Genomic DNA, 21,043 nt, shown 5'->3' with positions numbered 1-21,043 from the left:
AAGTTAGAGATCTGCTTCTGCGACAATGTGCTATATTCACAATGCGGGAGTATGTGCGCTGAGTCAAAAAAAAATGTGTAATGAAGTATCAAGTGTTATTATACAAAGTAGTTAGAAATAAAATTAACATTACATAATAGAGATGTGATACTGCTACAGTAATCACTCTGAAAGCAGAGGAAGGGTTAACCAGTATGATCTGGTTGTGATTTGAAATTGGTGGAATTTACATCCCCTGAGCATCTTTTTTGGCTCAGAAGGAAATGAGCAGGCTTCCCGCTCCCTGTGTTTACGGGAAAGGCAGCTGCATAGCTGTTCTCTCACCCCAGTCTCATCAATACTGGCTTTCATGTTATTAATTCTTGAGATTGGGCTCACAATGATTCAGCCTTTAAGATGTGGTTATTGTGCTTTTTATAAGTGAATTGAAAAAACCACAAAGGTTAGCTGTATTACTTCTCAGTGAATTCCTTAGCAGAAGGAAACATTCAATGATGCCCCTTTCTGTGAATGTGGTCTGACAGATCAATGCATTTTCTGGGTTCTGTTACCCTGCTGAGAATTTATAACAGATTTGGAGGCCAGACCACATCTTCCCTTCTGGCCAAGGATAAGTTACTTAAGTAAACATGACCACACAGCCTCACACAGTTTCTAGATTGTCACTCTCTGTAGGGAGAGGGGGGCATATAGTCCCCTGTCCCACAGGAGTATCAGTGCAAGTTGGAGCATGTGTCTGCACGGAGGTGCCAGCTGCTTGTGGACCTTTGTCCCACTTTGTCAATACTTTATGTGCTGGGGGGGGGGGGGCTGTAAGTTATTTATACCCTGCACAAGAGGGATACAAAGTTCTAAGGAGAATTATTGATGAATGATAGATAGATAGATAGATAGATAGATAGATAGATAGATAGATAGATAGGTAGATAATTTTTTTGAACTGCAAGTCTGTTCTCTGGGGGTTTTATGTTTCTTTTCTGCTAAAGCAAGGTATGATTTTGCTGATGATTTCTGCCTGCTGACATAACTAATTACTTAATGAAGGGCTTCTGCCTTCTGTTTAGAGATAGCTGAGATATTAAGAGAGTGCATTAATGCCCTTAGAAACACAGCGAGACTTGAGAAATCCATAAAGATATATTTAGTGGTAAAAATTATTCCACATGATAATTTGTCAATTACAGTGTTCTATCAGATATCAGATGCTCAAGATGAAATCTGCTCCAGCTGGGGGAAGGATCCATTTTCTGTGCTTTCAGACGTGTCTGGAAAGAAAATGCCTTTACTTAACTTTTTTCTTTCATGGCTGCTGTGTTTGTAGGGCTTCAGTTATATTTAACATCAAGGTGGGTTTGTTTAGGGCTAGTGAATGGTTGATGGATGTTCCCGTCATGGTATAGGCATAAATTGATGTTTTCTGCATTGGTAAGGGGTGCCATAGGAGATGATTGTAAGTAAACTTCCAATACTGGTTCAGGGAGGGATGGAATAACTTAAGTAGCCTGGTTCACCTGCCCCCCAAAAGCAAGACTAAATTATATTAAAACCATAAACAACCATAATAGAAAGTAACTTATAAGACCAAGGGGTATTTGCCTATGTTCACAGCACACAGGCTTAATAGCATTTTGCTTCTTCCTGCAGCTGAGTGTCAGATTGTTTCTTGTGTAACTGCTCCTCTGACACATGGACATCACTCACATCCACCGAAAGGAGAGTTCAGCTCCCTCTGTAGTGATTCTGTGCCAGGCAGGCCACCCTTGCAGGTGGGAACCAACTCTGCTGTCGTGAAGAAAGCAGCTGGTAGAATAATCTGTGATATCACCAGGAGCATCTGCTATAAATGGAACCCTTCCCCTGCTGTATATAATACATGGGTAATACATTGATTTGCTTTGTTATAATTTCTGTCATTTTCTAACCAGTTAGCAATAAAAAGCCATAGTTTCAGTGACAGAGAGCCTCATGTTCTGCCTTGATTCTTGTTTCAATAGGAAAGCTTACTCAAGGAGGACTAATGAAAATTATAGCTATTTATCCACCAAAGCTATGAAATGATACGTTAAGATTCCCAAAGTGCTGGGTTACTGTACTGTGACAAATAGAATAGTTTCTGAAGTACCCTTGAGTGAGAACAAGTGTGCAAAAAGGAAACTAATACTGGAGTTGGAGGGGTTTTTTTTTCAACCACTTAGCTGTCAATAGAAGATGTTATAAATATAGTTTGTATTTCTTAAATATCTTGGAGAGTGGGAAGAGTGTGATGGTTAAAAGCTGGTAAAGGAGGGGGTGCTTGAAGCCTGTTGTGCTTTAACTGGGAGGAGGAATGAATGCAATTTCTACATGTTTAATGTTTTTTAAGTATTGTTTCTTCTGCTTTTGTGGGCTGTGTACAGCCACTGAGCCCTGGAGCAGGACAGTGCTGAGCCCTGTAGCCAAAGGCCTCGGGCATTGTGCTTTGATGTAGGTAGGACTTGTTAATGTGCTTGTGTAGTTCACGTTGTTCTTTTCAGCCTGTACTTTGTTACAAAGATGAGCATCAAAATCAGGGAAGAGACAATCTGTGGACAAACACGCTAATAACACTCTGGACTTGTGTTTGTATTTGTTACACTTTTCAAATCTTCACACTCTTACTATGCCTACAAAATGTGCAAAGTCAGAGCAGCTGATGAGCTGTGACTCCTGCTCATCTTTCATTTTCTGGTCTGATTATTTCTTGCTGCCACCACTGTTTCCCCCTGTATAAGTGGATTGAAGGCCTGCTGAGGTACAGATCTTTTTCTTAGTATGTTTGGTGCTCACCCTGGGTGAGTCACATTAAAAGCAGTGTGAAAAAAACAGTGATTGTGGGATTACAGTGCTTTTAGAAACATTAAGCAGTACCCTCTGCTGTCCTCTGTAGAGGACTTTCAAACAAACTTTTCAGTGAGACATTAAAGGACATTAATCTTGGTATTTGCCAAGGTAGGCTTAGAGGCAGGAAGTTTGCAAGTACCTATGTGTTAGGAGATTTCTGACCAAGGGCTCTTTGTTCCACCCCCCCACCCGGAGTCTAGTAGCTGGAAATGAAGTGAAAGTACTTGCACCACTTGCACAATGAGAGAAATTGGTGATTTATTTAGGGGGGAAATAAGTACTGCAGTCATTTCAGATCAGGAGGAGTTGAACAACATGTTCTAGGTTAGTCACAAATGGATAGGTCTGATATAGATAGGATGTGGTGAGGTTCTTCCTCTTGTATATAGTTTGTCAGAGGAGTGCCCCTTCTGGTCTTAACATATAAAGAAATATCTTTTCTCCTTTACCCTGTGGGTCTGTGAAGTATTCAACCAAATGAAGAGAGACAAAAAACCTGGGAACAAGGTCTCTGGTAAGTGAGGTTTCCTTTCCCTACCTTTTCTCTGCAGATAACTTTGTCGATTAGTGACTTTGACACGTGGCCTGGTTTGTTGGGGGTTTTTCTTAGTAATGAAGAACAAAAACTAGACATCAGTTCCTGATTATCCCTATTGTGCAGAGGTTTGAAATAAAATCAATGTTATATGGCTAAATCTGCTTGAGAAGTCCTTTTAAAAAAATAATGTCTTCATCACAGCAGTAAGGAGATAAATTTGATGTTAAATGGCAAAGCATGGCACTGCATATTTCATGCTCTGTAATGACTTACGAGTTCATCACAATAAATGTTATTAAAATAAGCACCAGAGGAATTAAATGTGATGCTCTGCTACCTGAGCTGAGATCTTTTCAACTCAATTCGCGCTGCGTTGCCTTTTGCATAGCCACTATTCAGTATCACTTTTAAAGAATGTGAAAAGGCAGCAAAATAAATCCTTTATGGTGAGAGGCTGCACAATTAAAGAGAAAAGGGGAGTTGCCTTGAAGCTTTCCCACTGCCTGTAAAAAATGAGCTTTAGGTTTTACAGAGGTGGCATTATTTTTAAATGTCAGATCTGGGCCTTGCTCTCCCCTTTAATATAAATGTCAGTGGCATTTTGATGGGAAATCTTTTTTGTTTCACCTTCTGCTTTGATAAATTCAGACTGGCTTTCAATCTTGCCATCTACCTTTGTGTATTAATAACTCTGTTGACCAAAGTTCTGCATCAGGATTTTTCCAGAGCCATGAATACAACACAAGTGATAGACCAGGCATATTCCAGGATATCAGCAACAAGGTTTAGCATGAAGTGGAGAAGTGCCATAGTATCAGTTGGGGATGGGGAGATATAATACCATGAACCCCCACAGTCATAACCAGTGCAGAGAATTTCATGAGGTGTCCCTGGCCATGGCGGGGGGGGGGGGTTGGAACTAGATGATCTTAAAGGTCCTTTCCAGCCCTAACTATTTTATGATTCTGTGGTTAGCATTTGGGCCACCAGTTGAGTATATGAAGAAAGAGTGTATTCCTTACTGGGGAGGGAAAATAAAACCCATAGCACTTCTGTGCTTTAAGTGAGTTAGTTCTTAGAAAGCTGTAAAAGCATTGAAGAAAAATACGATGGTATCAGAAGACTGCTGTTTGGCACCCAAAATTATCTGTGCTTCCAGATCAGTTGGCAGCTGCTGCTGAAATACCACTGGCAGGTGGGGGAGGAATCACTTCATCATGAGTGCATTAATCCTGTCCTTGCTTTCTAAAAAGATTCAGTGCCTAGTACCTTCAGATGATTTTACAGCTACCATTCATACAGAGTAACACACCAGTGGGAAGGCAGGAGTGGCCTATTGGCAATGTTATTGCTCACTTGGACTGGAAGGATGGAGTAAATGCCGGGCAAAGCATCCCCATGTGCTGTTACTCACCTTAGCATTTTCCCAGGGTACTGGGCTAGGGGGACCTTTGGTCTCATTCGGTAATGCCATCTTTACTCTGTGGGCCCTTAAAAGCTAGGATTACACTTTTTGATACTTTAATAAACAGTATCCCAGTTTTCTGTGTGGGTTTTTCCCACTCAAAAATACAGTTTATTGCATTTAATGCAACAAATCAGATAGCTTTATCTATCTGAAACAGCAGCAACTGCCTTTCTGTATGAAATAATGTAAGCCTTGGGAAAACCTATACTTACCATAGCAGATTTCTGCCCTACCTTGCTAATGCCAGTTATTTAATCTCCAAAACCCTCTAAGGCTCACACTGTCATTTATGTCATACCTAAATGATACTAAAGTGTCTAAGAGGTCTCCTATCTTATAATTCTTTCAATAGTTGCCTACTAGCATCTCAAGACTGAAACAAATATTTCTAGAAAGCCTTTTTAAGTTGTCGGTAATGATGCATAAACTAAGAAGTAATGTTCTAAGGATTTGGGTGAAACCCCTACTGTGTTCATGGTACATTGTCTGCAAGTTACAAGGTTTTATAGCAGATTTTTAGTGTGTTCAGATACTTAAAGGTGTTCAACTATATTGTGTCAGAGCTGTTGAACACATTAAGTCTTTACTTTTCACACCTTAGAAACTCCTGTGGATCTGTCTCTCCTGAGAAGTTAGCTTGAAACCAGTCCTTTAAGGAAGCTGCAGAGCCTGTGCAGCTGCTCATGCTGCTTTGCATGCCCTGATACACCTTCATCCTGTTCCACAGATGTATGTGCATGTGATACTCTCAGTACTATGGTAAGGGGTACCTCTCTGGTACAGAAATCGCTACTGATGAGGACTGGATCATCAAGAAAGAGACAAATACTTCATTTTTTTTTTTCCCCTACTGGCTTCATTAATGTTCTCTTATAAACATCTAAAGCATCTAATAGTTCAGCATCCAACTTCAGCCCAAAAGGCTCCATTGGGATGTCCCTCATCTTCATGTTCTATTTATTGCAATTTCACTTCCTTGAATGTAAAACAAAGACTTTATGCTCCTTTTGGGAAATGGGAGCTGAAGGCAAACTGCCAATGCTTGCAAAACAGAGGGTGCCTGAGGTGGCAGCCTTGGCTCTGAGGCTACAGCTGTTCTGCCTTCCAGGCAGGCTGAAGTGCATGCGCAAACTAAAATTCATCCCAAGTCCTCACTGAGCAGAAATACACATGTACTAATGCCAGTGAAAGGAGACTCACGTCTGTGACTCACTGTGATGCAGATTAAGAAGGCTAACAGCTCCATTCTGTCTTATGTCATCCATGCACAGCCTTTCTGTTTTAGCAGCAGCATAATATTAGGCAAACAAAGGTAACCATACATTTTTTTCTGGAAGGTTTCCTAAGTATCAGGACAACTAGGATTTGTAGTTAGCAAAGCTCAGTCTTTCCTTTTGCACCTTGGATTCCCAGAACTGAGTCAAGGCATGCACCAGGTTTGGTATTCAGTCTGCCCTTTGGCTTACTCTGCTAAAGAAAGGAGGCACGTATGACACTGTGATTTGAGTCAGGATGGGGTTATGTCCTGGTTTAAACCCAGTCAGGCACACAGTTTCTACTTCCTCCCCCCCAGCTCCCGGAGGGATGGGGGGGAAAATCGAAGGAATGTAACTCCCACGGGTTGGGGGTTGAGGTAAGAACAGTCCAGTAACTAAGGTGTAACACAAAACCACTACTGCTACCACCAATAATAATAATGATAAGGGAAATAACAAGGGAAGAGAATAGGATACCACCCGCCGAAACGAGCCCTACCCAGAAGAGAATGCTCTTCCGGGTAACTCCCAGTTACCTCCCTGGGCATGACATGCTGTGGTATGGAATACCTTTTTGGCTAGTCTGGGTCAGGTGTCCTGTCCCTGCTTCCTCCTGGCCTCTCCTCCTCCCTGGCAGAGCATGAGACTCACAAAGTCCTTGGTCAGAGTAAACATCAGTGTTACCAGCTCTCTTCCCAGGCTGAAAGTCAAAACACAGCGCTGCACCAGCTACTGAGAAGGAGAAAAATGACTGCTACTGCTGAGCCCAGGACAGGTTAGCAACAACGTTGTGTTTGGAGTGAACATCAGGAGTTTAATGAGCTTTACAAACAAGTGTAAATGTTAGAGACTTGACCATCAAAGGTACATTCCACAAAGCAGATTGACACACTTGGTCATTTTCAGGCTGTGCAGATACACGAGGATAAGAACAGAGCAAAGGAGTACAGATCTAATACTCTAAGTACAAGACCTCCATTTTCAATACAGCCATGGAGATAGGAGAATAGCTCATGACAGCTGGGTTTTTAAACACAATTTAAGAAAATAAATGAAGGCAGTTGACTCAGCAGTGACCGTTACAATTTGTATTATATGGTGTGCTGTTGTTTCATTTAGGACCAGATGCTGACACATTAAGTAAAAGAACTCAGGGAGATGTCCAATGTGGGATTCAGTGGGATACTTTTGTATTAAGGTACCAACAAACAAGAGTGACAAATTCCATTGGTTAAGGTACAATTCTTGATGAGAAAGGCTGGTAGTTGCTGATAATGGTGGGTTAAACTCATAAGCTTTGTAGTGGTGATGAAAGCTAAAATGTAAGAGTACACAAGGAGTGGTTTTTGTTCTCAGATTCCTGTAATATGGTTAGCTGCCAGACTCCTTGCAAAAGTGGTGCTGGCAAAGGGTGTTCTCTTTTGCAAAGCAAAGCCCAGGTCTGAGCTGACAAATGCCTGATTTACATACAGTCTTTGAATGCATTGAACAAAAATCAGCTATAAGAAATTGCTTGCTGTAATCCAAACTCAGCTGAAAGGCTGCTTGGATTCAAACTTAACTACTTCCAGAGCCAGTTTTTGAAAATGTCTTTAATTTGTTGTCAATAAATGTTTCTGTAATGACCTTCTTCATTGCCTTTGAAAGAATCTTTGATCTCATGAGTTGAAAATATAACTGACTATAAAAATAGAAAAGCTGATGATGTTTGTATTACCATAAGTTTATTCAGTAGCTTTGAAGGCTGCCCTTCCGTCTGGGAAGGAAATACAATGCCAGTGCAGCATCTCCATTTTCTGCTTTGGTGCCTTTTCTTCCTCTATAGCAGTTGCTAAAAGCTGGAGTTCCTGCTTGCCCCAATTCCCTGTCCTCTTCTTGCATCTCTCCCAGCAGCTACCAAACATACCACATCATCCCACCACCTCCTTTCTCTCGTATCACCCCCTTTCTCATTGCATCAAACTCAAAATGTCTCATGTGCATTTCTTTCCACGTTCCCTTTTTGTTGTTACTCTGTTGCATTCCATCCTGTCTGCCCATGGTGGCAGCCTCAGTGCCCTCTTCCCCTGATTTCTTTCTTTTTATACCAGGTATTACCCAGAAGCACCCCTCTTTCTCATTTTCTATATGATGATATAAAAAAACTTGACTAGCAAATGGAAATTCCTCCTCAAAAAATCGATGAGGAAAAAGTGGGCATTTTTTGACTGGCCTCTAAAGCATTGTGAGCTCAAATTGTGGTTTTGACTTAGAAGCCACCTTGTTCTCCAAAACCCTTTCGATGTTGCCAGTATTGCCATTGCATTCAGCTGTGACAACAGGAGCAAAAGGATGAAGGGAGACAGCCTTGCAAAGCAGATGTTCTCCATGAATTGCCACTGGCTCCATGTCTGTCTGCCTGCCTGTTTTTAGGAAGCCTGAAGTGTTTTGGCACCAAATCCTGTCTGAATCCCCCAAGTACCTAACACTTCTGGTAATTAGGATTAACCGTTGTGGTTGTTAATATCTGTAGAAGATGGAATAAATTTGCAATGTCCTCAGAGCATTTGACTCCTACAGCTCAGAGCTGTTTCTTCATTCAGGATGAGGGCTCCTGCTATAGGTGGTCTGATGAGTGCCAGGGGAATTCAGTTCACTAAGATTAAAATGTGTGAAGTTTTCATGTTGTATGAAGGTTGGCAACTTCTGGTAAAGGTTAAAAGAGAGAGGGGGAGTGATAGAGGTAAGAGGAGGGAGGGTGTTGAACCAGTTATTAGTGGACTTGAGCGCAGGATATATGCTGGGAAGTCCAAACAGTTAGTTGGAAATGAATCGTAGACATTGCTAAAACCTTACTTCCCTCCAGCACAGCAGTGATGGGGATATGAGAATGTCCAGCAGAAGTGGTCCATGCCCCTCCTGTTGCTCCATCTATACAGGCAGTTGCCTGTGGAGAACCAGCAAGACCTCAGGTAGCCTAAAAGGTCCTTCACTTTGGTGGGGAATTAGTCCATTTGTCAGCTCTGAGATTTGCAGTAGAGGACAAAGGAGGTGGAGAAACACCTATTCCCTTTCACCCCACTGTTTCCTAAACACAGGACCTCTCTCCTCAGGGCAAGGTGGGAAGGGAGGTCTGTGACCTGAGGGTGAAACCCGTGTTTCAGCCATTCTCCTGATGGGGGGGGGGGTGGGTGAACAACGGAAAAAAAACTGGAAAGGTGCTGTTACAGGGAGGAAACTGTTCTAATAAAAGGAAACCTTGAGCAGGGAAATGCTCATGCATTCTGGGGTTGCAGGTCACCCTGTTTATGTGGAATAAAACAGTAGAGTCTGCTCACAGGGTCTGGGCTGAGGAACCAGTGGGGTTGGAAGCATCAGAAACAGGTTATAAAAATATAAATTGAAAGGAAGAGTCCAGAGAAAAGCTTCTTCCCATTCACCACCCTTCCAGACACAGGAGCCACATGGACGCTGTCCTGGAACAGGTATGGAGGCTGAGGACGTGCAGGATGTAGGCAAAACGTTGCACAACAGACTGCAAACTCCCCAGTGACGCCTCTTGCAGATGCACATTACTGCCTGCTGTGCTCCAGAGTTAATTTTCCCATAGTTAGATCTGGGTGTCCTAAAGTACAATTATCCTTCTGCTTCTCTGTGGTTTTCATTTTAGAAAGAGGAAGGAGAGGGGCAGAAAAGGAAGAACTTTACCTCAGAGGACCTTCCATACTAAGGCCGAATATTTAATGAAATCTAACTTTCTGGCCTGTTTTGTTGGAGCCAGTGAGTGAATCGCAGTTAAGCTCTGCCACAGGCTAAGGGGGTGCAGAGGCTGAGTCATGACAGACCAAAGGGAGTGATGCATTAGAAGCAAAATCGATGCTGGTCAGCCTTGAGTGCTACAGCAGAGGAGCACCATTAAACAGCTGCCAAGGACCATTCACTCTCTATGACATTCTTCCATTTTGCTACATTAGTTATGGTTTCCAAAAATGACCTCTCTTGACTCAAGGGATTTTTTGAGAGAAATTTCTCTGTTTAAATTTAATGCATTGTGAATCCACTCAGATTCTGTGAGAGGTTCGTTTGACACTTGACTGACTTGCTTGTGATTCGGAGAAAACTCCAGGAACAAACTTGCCAGCAGTTTCAAGTTGACAAGCAGGTATTCTTTATTGCGGCACCGGCAGACATGGGGGATAGCTCCTCCTAACTTGTGTCCCGGAATTGCTATACAGGTCATCCTTATATGGTCACTGAGCATATTACATCACTTTCCAAAAAGTTTCCTTCCGGCATGCATACAAAAATGTGGTGGTCTTTAAGGGTCGTTTACTTTTCCCAACAAGTTTAATTAACATTACAGACATAGCATCATCCTGGCCTTCTACTTACCAGTTAAACTGCTCTCATCCTGGACATCTGCTAGTCTGGGATACTCCCTAGTAGATGCTTACACCAGCTTAATGGGTTTATTAACACCCCAAGCATAGCAATCATCCTGTCCTTTTACTTATCAGTTAGTTTATCTGTGCCCACCCTGGACATCTGCTAGTCCCACATACTCCCCATCCCCAGGTCCTGTCCTGTTCTGCTTTTCTCACACCTTTTGTACTGAGGTCCTGAGGGCCTGAAACTATGTCAACTACCTGCAAGCACCGCAGTTATTTTCTGTTGCAAAGCCATCAAACTTAACATGACTTAGAACTGATTAGATTTTGTACTTTTGCGCCTCCTTGTTTCACTTGACACAAAAACAGTTCTGGAAAATTAACCCTTCTTTGCTAAGCCTCTATCTTGTGAGTAAATGGTAGCTAATGCTAGGAAAGGAATGAAATTTTTCATGGGAGTCATGATGCCAGAAGAAAGCAGGACTTGCATTGCAGGGCTCACACAAGTGGTGCAAAAAAAGTAGTGATGGTTTTAAATAAAAAGGTTAACTAATTGTTGGGAAAGCTGAGGAGTTTTATTTACTATGTTTAGTTTGCTTAAACCGTCTTCAGGCACAGTAGCCAAGACTGGTGGAGTGTCTGGGGGAGAGGCATTTACCAAACTAGAGACTGGAACAGGTCAGAAATGTGTTAAAAAAAGAAGTAGCAATTGATGCTGGTGGATCTGCTGGAGGTGCACTTGAATTTGCATTCATGCTAACTTCTGGTATATGCTTTCCTGTTCCTGGAGTTAGAGATTTCTGTAGGGTGTTGCTTTTGTGGCATCCGGTTAATGATGCCCATTAACTTCAATAAACTGCAGTTTCCCAAAGAATCTTGCGTATGTTTCTTCTATCCCACAGATAGGAGAACAAGAGCTCTGATTTCCTTACATTTTACTTCAATATCTTGGCAAGAAGTGACCTTATATTAACATCTGACAGTTTTGGATCACTTGAAGACGCACACAAGAGGCAAAATATCAGTGGTGATGTTCGAAATCCATTCCTCTATTGGTTCAGTGAACAGTTTGGTTTTGTTTGCTCCTGCATTTGACAGACTGTGAAATTACTGTCTTACTGTTAACAGGGCAAATGAAGATCTTAGTACTGTTTGGGTCCATTGAAATACCTGCATTACAAAAGAAGATTGAGTTTTTAAGAGCTTCCCATGGAAATCTCAAGTAGTTAATACACCTTTCATCACGCATATTTTACTTTCCTTTGATTTTACATGTGAACAGGAGCTTGTTTCTTGTGTCTCTGCTTCCTGTAAATGCTAGAGCCTCTAAATGTAGCATCCTAACTGGAAAAAATATGCTTTAATATTAATTTACTTGTCTTCTTATAAAGAAACCATGTTTAAAAAGGAAACGGAACCATTTTGTACAATTGATGGGGAGCTTTTTGTTTGCTTTTCTGTTTTTCCAGAACACCCAAGCCTTTCTGCAGCAGTTCAGTTGATTTCCATCGTAGATGCCACCAGAAACCTGAAATATGGAAAGCACTGATGTACTCACTATCCTGAGAAAAAGCATCTGAAGGCCTTTACTGTCCTGCTGTCATGTTGCAGATACACACTGAGTGTACCAGCTTCTGCATCCTCTTCCCCTACCCTGAGTTTTGGCTGCTTGTCTACACAATCACCTCTGATGTGGTGCAGGTGACTCTGGGCCTACCTTATTGCTATGGGCTTGTCTGATGCTCATGGGACTCTTGGCTGACTCTTCTTCCCATCACCCAACCCACTCTGCCCTTCTTGCTGGGGCACAGCAGGACTGCAGCTGCTTGCGGAAGGCACTGCCCCTGATGATGCTAGTGGCTTCCGAATCATCTTTGCAGATCAGCCCACTGACACTGGTAAGATGTGTACTTAGACTAATATTTTCTCAAGAAATTCTCTAATCTTTAAAATATTTTGCTTTGTGCATTAAATCCATATCTGAAAGAAGTGGTAGATCAAGTATTTCAGCTTACAAAAGAGCTTTTTTTCTGCAGTGCACGTGCTAGTGCTTGCAAGGGTAACTACCTGCAGACTGCGCTGCTTACTGCTTTCTGCATATGAACTTGGCTCTCGTGGCACCAAAGCCAAATGTGCAGGCTGCTATCTTTAGGGGCTGCAGTGAATCCTACCTGACTTAAATCTGGCTCCAAAGTCCACTTAAATAATTACAAATGTCATGTGGATTGTCTGAGAGCATTTACTGCAGTAAACTGTGTACTCTGTTGTACTCTTGAACCAAGATGCTATTTCAGTGCCTACTACTCTGAGAGTCATTTAGTTGACTGAAGTTCCTCTCTCAAACCCTTACCAAGCATGTTAATGTAGACATACGAGGGAGGCTTTTGACCAAATGTGGCAAGAAATCTATTGTGCTTATTGTCTGTATTTGCTTATTGTGGATCACCTAAGGTAATAGTTTCGCTTTAGCTCTTTGTATTAGTGAATAGCAAAAAATATCCACAACAAGGTAAGTGACATTCAGAGTTAGGCTCTGTCTGAACAGCTTTTCAAAGTAAGTGTTCCCATCTTGTAATCCAAACAAATAATCAAAGTAAAAATCATCTTTCATAACTGCTAGCCTAAAATGCTCAGCCAAAACCCTCTTCTATTAACTTCTGCAAGGAGGGAGATGGTCTTCAAGGGAGTTTCAGTTTTTTAATAAAGATATTTGGTTTTGCTTTTGGGTTGTGGTGTTACTTGGTTTCATTTTATAATATTTAAGTCAGATGTTTGCATGAGGCAGGCTTACAGCTACTTACTAGAAAGTCAAAGACTTTGTTAGAGCAGGAAATAGTCCTTTCAGTTCCACATTCAAAGGCACCTTTTAATGTGGCTGCTGAATTGGATTCATCAGAAGTAAAGGCTAATCTTCCCCTTGACATTTGTAGAGCTGGTTGATTCTTTTTATTCTGAACTATATATTCTTTCTTGGAAATGCTCTCTATTAAGAAGTTTTCCCAATTCCTAATATAAATTCTGCATATTCATAATTGAAAGCTTACAAGGAGAAGCATTAAAGAAAAAAAGCTGGCTCAAACCTGGCAGAGCACGCTGGCAATAAAAATATCACTGGGACAAAACCAGTGTAACTGCAGTGGCCAGAATTCTCCTGACCATCGTAAAACCACTTTTTGACATTAGTTGAAGGCTAATGTGGCAGGAGGGTGAGCTGGTGGCCTGTGCAGCAGCTAGTGTTCATGCAGGGCTATGTACTGACATTATTACAATACTTACACTACACACACAGGTGGAACTGAACAAGGGGACCCACCATGTATTCTCTGCTTAAGAAATGTCTTTTAATTTCTTCTATTGTGTAAATCACACAGCTTATTTCAATTTAGTTTTTTACTGGTTTGAAAGTACACTGTCCCTATAAGAAGACTACCTATGAAAGGGAAATAGTTGTTAGTATATATAGTTAAATGCACATGCATATATATATATATATGTTTTTGTCCTGGGTTCAGCAGTAGCAGTCATGTTTCTCCTTCTTGGTAGCTGGTGCAATGCTGTGTTTTGACTTTCAGCCTGGGAACAGAGCTGATAGCGATGCTTTGGTTTGGCCAAGGACTTTGTGATCCTCATGCTCTACCAGGGAGGAGGGAAAGCCAGGAGGAAGCAGAGACAGGACACCTGACCCAAGCTAGCCAAAGAGGTATTCCATACCACAGCACGTCATGCCCAGGAGGTAACTGGGAGTTAGCCGGAAGGGCTGGTAGACTGCAGGGTTGGAGGAGGTATGGGTCGGTGCTTGGTCGGGCTGGGGGGAGCGAGTTATCAGTTGGCTGGTGGTGAGGTGTTGTATTCTCTTCCCTTGTTATTTCCTTTATCATCATTATTATCATTGGTGGTAGCAGTAGTGATCTGTGTTATACCTTAGTTACTCAACTGTTCTTATCTCAACCCGTGGGAGTTGCATTCTTTTTGATTCTCCTCTCCATCCCTCTGGGAGTAGGGGGAGGAAAAGAAGGGGGAGAGTGAGTGAACGAGCCCTCTGCCTGGTTTTAAACCACAACAGTTTTCTATTAAAATAACAGTGGTAACTGAGGGACCCATGAGAGGTCTTATTATAGAGCTTTATTGCAGTAGGCACAACTTACTGGTTTTTTGCACAGATTGCTTCCATGATGACAAACTAGAGATATTGTTCACTTTGATTATGGAGAAGGCCAGAAAATTTTGAAACAGTATTCCTCTATTTTCTTAGCTTTTGGTAAGTAATACATTCCCCTACAAAATTAGCACCACAGAATTAATAGCACGAGGTCAGAGTTAAACTTGTTATATGAAAATTATACTTGGTAATGATCTGAGCTTTAAAAACTATCTGATACCCATTTCAGAAATGAGACAGTTCAGTTCCTTCCTACATTTCATTTGTTTTAAGGCAGAGAATGGAAATGGTATCAGGTTTTCTGCCAGCATATTAAAACATGTTTTTATTAACAAATAATTGCGTTGGGTCTTGGAAAGCATTAGCAGCAGCAGCAGCAGCAGAAAATACTTCTGGAAAGCTGAAAAATGTGTTTCAGGTTCCTTTGAATAAAAATGTAAAGCTGATCCAGCAGGGTATTTCCCTTCCCTGAACATAAGTTGGGAGAATTTTACATAGGTTCTACAGCCAAGAGCTACTTTAAATCTCATTTTGAACTCAAGTAATCTGTTAAATAAATGCTCATTTGGGTGAAAAGACACCCTGTACTTTTCTTTTTAGACAAAACAGGTACAAAATACCTAAATGCTTAACAATTTCAACTGAAATTCAGAGGCAAGTCCATATTTGAGTCCTATATGGAATTGTTTTACTTTCAGGTTTGGACTAGTAGGGATCAGCAGGGAAGGGGGGACGTTGATATTCCCTGTGGTGGTTTTTCCAGGATAGTCTCCTACATGGATGTAGTTATAACCATGTAAAGGTGTCAGTGGATTAGAAGAAAGTCATTGGTACATGAGAGTTAAATGTGATGTGATTAAATGAAGCTATCATCTAGCTCGTCAAAAAACTGAGAAGCAACTTTATTGCACCACATGAATGTGGTGAAATGAAGGAGAATCATAGAATAGTTAGTGTTGGAAAGGACCTTAAGATCAAGTTCCAACCCCCCAAATGCCGATAAACTTTTTGGTCTTGCAAGGGAGGACAAATCAAAAATAAAGGTTGGAAGCTCAATTCAGATAAAAATCCATTAGAAGTGATTTTTAGAGTGAGAATGACTGGGACAGTCTACTGAGGGATGCAGTGGATTCTGCATCTCTAATGGAGGCTGCATCTCTGAGTGGTCTTTGCCTTTGGGAAAGACATGAGGTCCTGAGCTCAAAACAGGGTGAGTGTAAGTGTTAATAGTCTGAAATAATCAGGATACTCACTGGACATAACAACAGTCCCTCTTGGATGTAAACACTCTAAGGGTTAGATCTTAAGTTTCATCAAGCACGTAGCTGCCATTCCTGCAGCTATGAGATCAATAAGCTGTGTGGCAAACATGTTATTAAAACTCAGTGACAGGATTATGTCTGTAAGCAGCTGGAAGTTGGTTCTTTGGAGAAGGTGTTAAAAATAATGGCTGGGGTTTACAGGAGGCCAGTTTGGATCATGTGGCAGAATGTCAAGCAATATTCAGAAGAATTTCCTGGGGAGAGAGGTCTCCCCAGATTGCCTCAGGGAGCCAGAAAAAAGGAGGTCCACTTACAGTAATGGTGTTAGTGAGCATAGAGATGTTAGCAATACTCATTTTAATAGAAATTTATAAATGCGTGAGTCAGCAGAATTTGATAGCAAGGTCCACTCTATTACATACAAAAAGAGATTGTGTCAGAATTGTGGTGATTTGTACAGAATTGGATTTAAGGGATTAACACAGAATTGTATTGAAATAATGCGTATAGAAACTAAAAATATGAAGGAACAACAGAGACTGTCCCACTGAGTCGCAAGGTTCAGAATATAACCCCTTGCTTCCCGATGGAGCCTAGGTGCAGCTGGACATAGGCCTTGTCTCATATTTGGACAACAGTTTATGTCTAATGGAATTTAAAAGGAAATGGAGATTAGGGGATTAAAGGTGAAAGGAATAAGGGAAACCTTCCCATTGGGTCAGACTAGAGCCCCTTGCTTTCTAAACTCTCTCTTGGAGAGGAGCCTAGGTGTGGCTGGATCCGATCTTAGTCTCAGACCTGGTCGAAAAGTTAATGGCTGAAGGATTACAAATATAATTTAGCAATAGTTTGTATTGTTAAGATGAATAACGACACTTGATTATTGCAGCTAATATACATGCACTTACAATTAAGTATCTAAACTAACACAACACACTAAGATGGAGATATATGGATATATAGATGTATACATATATACATGTACATATGTTAAAATTTTAACTCAGGTGCAATGAAAAGGAATATACTAATAATACACTCATATCAGCTTTCTTCAATAGGCAAAAGGTTGAGTGTCAGCGACCAACAGTAACAGCCCATAGCAGGTGCTACCCCTATTTCATAAACTTGAGAGTTTATGGACTCTGAAAGGCATCCCATTCAGAGGGAGATACCTGGTTTCAGCCCACTGCGTTCCAGGAGAACTCAGAGGGACTCTTTCTTGGGACCTCTATTTATAGGAATGAAAGATGATTGGCTTTAGTTAGTGTAAATTTTCATACTGGCCTCAAATCTTTGTCAGGGAATGATTAACCATCTCCAAAGAACTGATGTGATAAAGGAGTATCCAGGCCTTCCTGTGATCTGTGTGGTCCTTCCTGCCTTTGTTAGGTCAGGGGCCCCAGCCATCCAACTCCTTGCATTTATGCAAAGGTTAACAGGAATTCTTGGGAAAGCAAGTGTGTCCAGGAGAGAAAGGGAGGGATACACCACCACAACCACCTATCCTTTCATTTTGTTTCTTTCAATCAAACTTCATGTAGCAATCTCTTTGAAAAGATCAAGTGACTGGCTGAGTCCAACCCCTCTGAATCCTAATGATAAGCCACTCACTGACCTTGGCAAAACCAGGATGTCATCCTTGCTTTTTGAAAGAAAAGAAGGATGTCCCAGCATAACCAAAACATTGTGTAAGCTTTTAAGGCCAAGCTATCCCATGGGAACAGTTTCCTCCTTTATCTCCTCCTTCTTCATCCAAAAGTACAATTTTCTTTAAAAAGCCTCTGCAGACTGCTGCAGCAATTTTGTAATTTGAGGCTAGAAGGAAGCTGGAGTTTTCTAAGGGAATAAAGAAGCAGTTTGATTAGAACATGGCAAACCTCCCAATAGCTCCTAAAATAGGTTCTTTTGGGAAGTGTTTATATCACCAGATGGCACAGCTAGGACTTTGTGCATCTGGATGACCATCCATTCATCCTCAGGTTTCTTTATATTATCCTGACAACAGTGAAATAGTTGGAAGCCAAGGCTCAAACCTTTCAGACTCCAAGTCCTTTTTTTACTGGTTCCTGCAATGAAACACATTCACATTAAGGCTCATATAGGAAAATAAGTATGTGATGAAAATGTGCCATAGCCCTGGATTTTATGGTGAAATTTAATGAACTTTATTCCACTATCTAGCTGCATGTGTGTGGTTCACTGTGTGGGTCCTTCAGTCTGGTGGCTCAGTTGGAGCGCCTGGATTTGGCAAGTGGGCAGAATGAATTCTGAACAGATCGTGTTGTTTAGGGAATAAGCTGGACTTTGTGTCCTTCCCGTTCACTGATGCAGCACATGTTCCTTGGCCACCAAATGCTGGCAAAAAATTTGTGAAGGATACAAAATGAGGAGGGTGGAAGAAAAAAAGAAATGCCCCTTAAAACAGACAGATGGAAAATTTCATATATTGAAAAAAGATGTTTGGTAGAAAACAGGCTCTTAAGTCTGTTTGTTATTTTTAGGCAATAATGCACTTGATGAAAAGAGTGTTCTTGATAAGGAACAGCCTCTGATGGGAGGGAGGGAGACAGGACCACGGCAGGTAGTTATTAAGGCCAGTTTGGTTGGCGGCTGTAAAAGTAAATAGTAGTGCTGCTCTTGGTTAATGAGCAGCAAATGGAGGGATTAAACAAACTTTCAGATCATTAAACAAACCTAAAGTTCAGTCAACATCAAAGTATGGATGGGGTTTAATTTGAATTTAAAAAGAAAGGCAAAAAAAAAAAACCAAACCTGGGACTAAATATTTCTGCAGGTCTTGTGCAGTCTCCATCAGACCTGCCTGGGAGCAAGACTGGTACCATAGAGGGGAAGGTTCTGTGTAGCTCCTCATTTCTGTGGGTAGGTCTGCAGTGATATCTGTCTCCCTGGACATCATTTCTCCGCCAAGGTTCCACCTTCTCTATAAAATCCTGTTACTCAGATAGCTGGGGACATGAATCTATTGCTCAGGCAAAGGGCTGCAGCCATTGGGTTACCCTGAAAGCATGCCTCAGTCAGGTATCATGCCCCCATATCCAGCCTACTTCCATTGGAAGGCAATGAAAGGACCACAGTCAGTAACATTGCCTAAGTTTATTATTGGAAACAGGATGATGTTGATAGAAAATAAATGAAAACTTTAAAAATCAAAGTTTGAATGAAATTGTAACTCAGAGCTGTTAGTGGCTTCTGTGTGATTCAAATGTTACCCGTACTCCTAAACTTAGTCTCATGTGGGCACAGACAGTGTGCTTGCCTCCTCTGCCCAGCGATGAATTTGAGTCCATAGTCTTCACATTTACCCATTCTAACTGTGAACAGAAGTTCTGTAACGTTTTCTTCATTGCAGTCTAAAATAGAGGAAAGCTCATTATTTACATGCAGCATCAGACTTCCCCTTGATGTTACATGGGCACTTTGTGCTCTTTCACTTATACTAAAGTCTATCTATCTAAGACCCAGAAACTAACGGGGAGAAAATAGTAAAGCTGTTGTGTAACTTACTGCTGAAAAGAAGTTTGTTATTAAGATGCTTTAGTATTTTTTTTTAATAGCTTTTTTTGTAATGCAAATGTTCTGCAGCAAAGCCTGTGGAACCTTGTGTTATTATTCACCCTGAGTATCCTAACTTTCGTTTATATTTAAATACTGGGTCTTTTAGCCATTTGGAAAACCCCATAAATATGTGGATTAAGGGGCAGAGGGAACCAATTCTCAACAAAGGAAAAAAGCCCTGCAATGTAAAAAGAGAAAGAAAGAGAAAGACATGATTTCCCCTCACACCTGCACAGAAGGATGGCCAGCTGATTACTTAGTGCTTTCAGATGGCTAGATCAACCTGTGCTTGGGGTTTTTATCATCTCTTTTCTCTCTTCTCTCCCCTGCCTCTTGCCCATTACAGAGATGAGGGAAATCATTTGAATAGAAATCCTAGCACTAGTAGTAATCAAAGAACTATTCTGTTCTTATTTCAGGATCAAGTAAAAATCATTGTTCTTCCTCCACCACCACCTGTTCTCTCCTCTTGATGTAATGCATTATGGCCACCTCTTAGGTTCTTGTTCATTTTGGGGTAGATCATGAATTAGGTGACTGATTGCAGAGGGGAGCCAGGAGTTCTCCTTTCTGCACTCAGTGGATGCACACCGAGGACAGGAGTCTCACAGCCAGTTTAAGCCAGCAGCAGTGATTTACCTTCTTCTCACAGCAGCAGAAAATCTCTGTGGGAATATCACAAGGTTGCTTTGAGAGGCTTGGGCTGGGCTGTTGCTACTCAGCCTACGCAGGCTGCTCTCGTTTTATTGTGACTCATGTTCCTCAGCCCACTCTTTTTTGCCTGTCTTCTGTCTCTCTTACACCCAAAATCACACTGCTTAGTGATTATGGTTTTCTTTGCAAGATAATCTGAAATGTTCATTACTATTTTGTCTATTCCATTACCAGTTAAAAGCCAAAATGAGCACTGTTGCATCTGAGCAAGGCCCGGAATTAATAGGTGCAAGAGCAGCAGGTCCAGGAGGTAATTATGCCCCAGCGTTTCCTACAGGATAGACTTGAGGAAGATGGTTGCAGCCACTATGGATTGCAAGGAGGTTGAAAAGCTATTTGTGCAAATTCTTGAGGCTAAATTTAGTCTGTTAGGGCTGGGTTTGAGGCCACTCCTCCCCAATTTCTAGTTCAGGACTGTGTTTATTATCTTTCAGCAGCTGCACAGCAGTCAGCCCTGGAGACTGAAGAGGATAATCAGTGTGTTTTGATCCAGAGCTCCTTTTCAGAGCTAATAAATAAGTTAGTTTTTATTTGTGGTTTATGTGACAGTTTAGAAGCCCACACCATTCAAAGGTGTATTTCGTTGGCACAGGTAATTAGTAAACATTACCCCGGCACTATAATTTGCGGTTTGTTTTCCCTCTGAAGCAGATAGATATAAATTACTTTAAAGGGCAGACCTCTGCAAGAGAAAGTGTTCAGGCACCCAAACACCAGCTTCTAGCAATTAAAGAGATATTATTGGCATCAACAAGATTATTGTCGTTTTTAAACTATACAGCTGCTTATGACTACAGTGCTTTCCTGGAAAGGCAGCTGATCGATCACGAGCATGCCTGGC

General features: G+C 41.4%; 1 long non-coding RNA gene across 1 annotated transcript in view; it reads left to right on the top strand.

Annotated features, from left to right (window-relative positions):
• The window catches only part of LOC134165210 (uncharacterized), a 54,779-nt gene extending 35,083 nt beyond the window's left edge, over positions 1–19,696 (top strand). The window contains exons 2-3 of the long non-coding RNA XR_009965432.1: positions 11,958–12,386; positions 19,595–19,696. This is a non-coding gene — a long non-coding RNA (uncharacterized LOC134165210). The remainder of the gene's footprint in view (positions 1–11,957; positions 12,387–19,594) is intronic.
• Positions 19,697–21,043: the final 1,347 nt, after the last annotated feature.

This window comes from Pezoporus occidentalis, unplaced genomic scaffold (genome assembly GCF_034315485.1).
Source record: "Pezoporus occidentalis ecotype Australia unplaced genomic scaffold, CSIRO_AGI_Poc_V1 ctg233, whole genome shotgun sequence".
Lineage (NCBI taxonomy): Eukaryota > Metazoa > Chordata > Aves > Psittaciformes > Psittacidae > Pezoporus > Pezoporus occidentalis.
The sequence above is the reverse complement of the archived record's forward strand: the minus strand, read 5'-3'. Positions and strand labels throughout refer to the sequence as shown.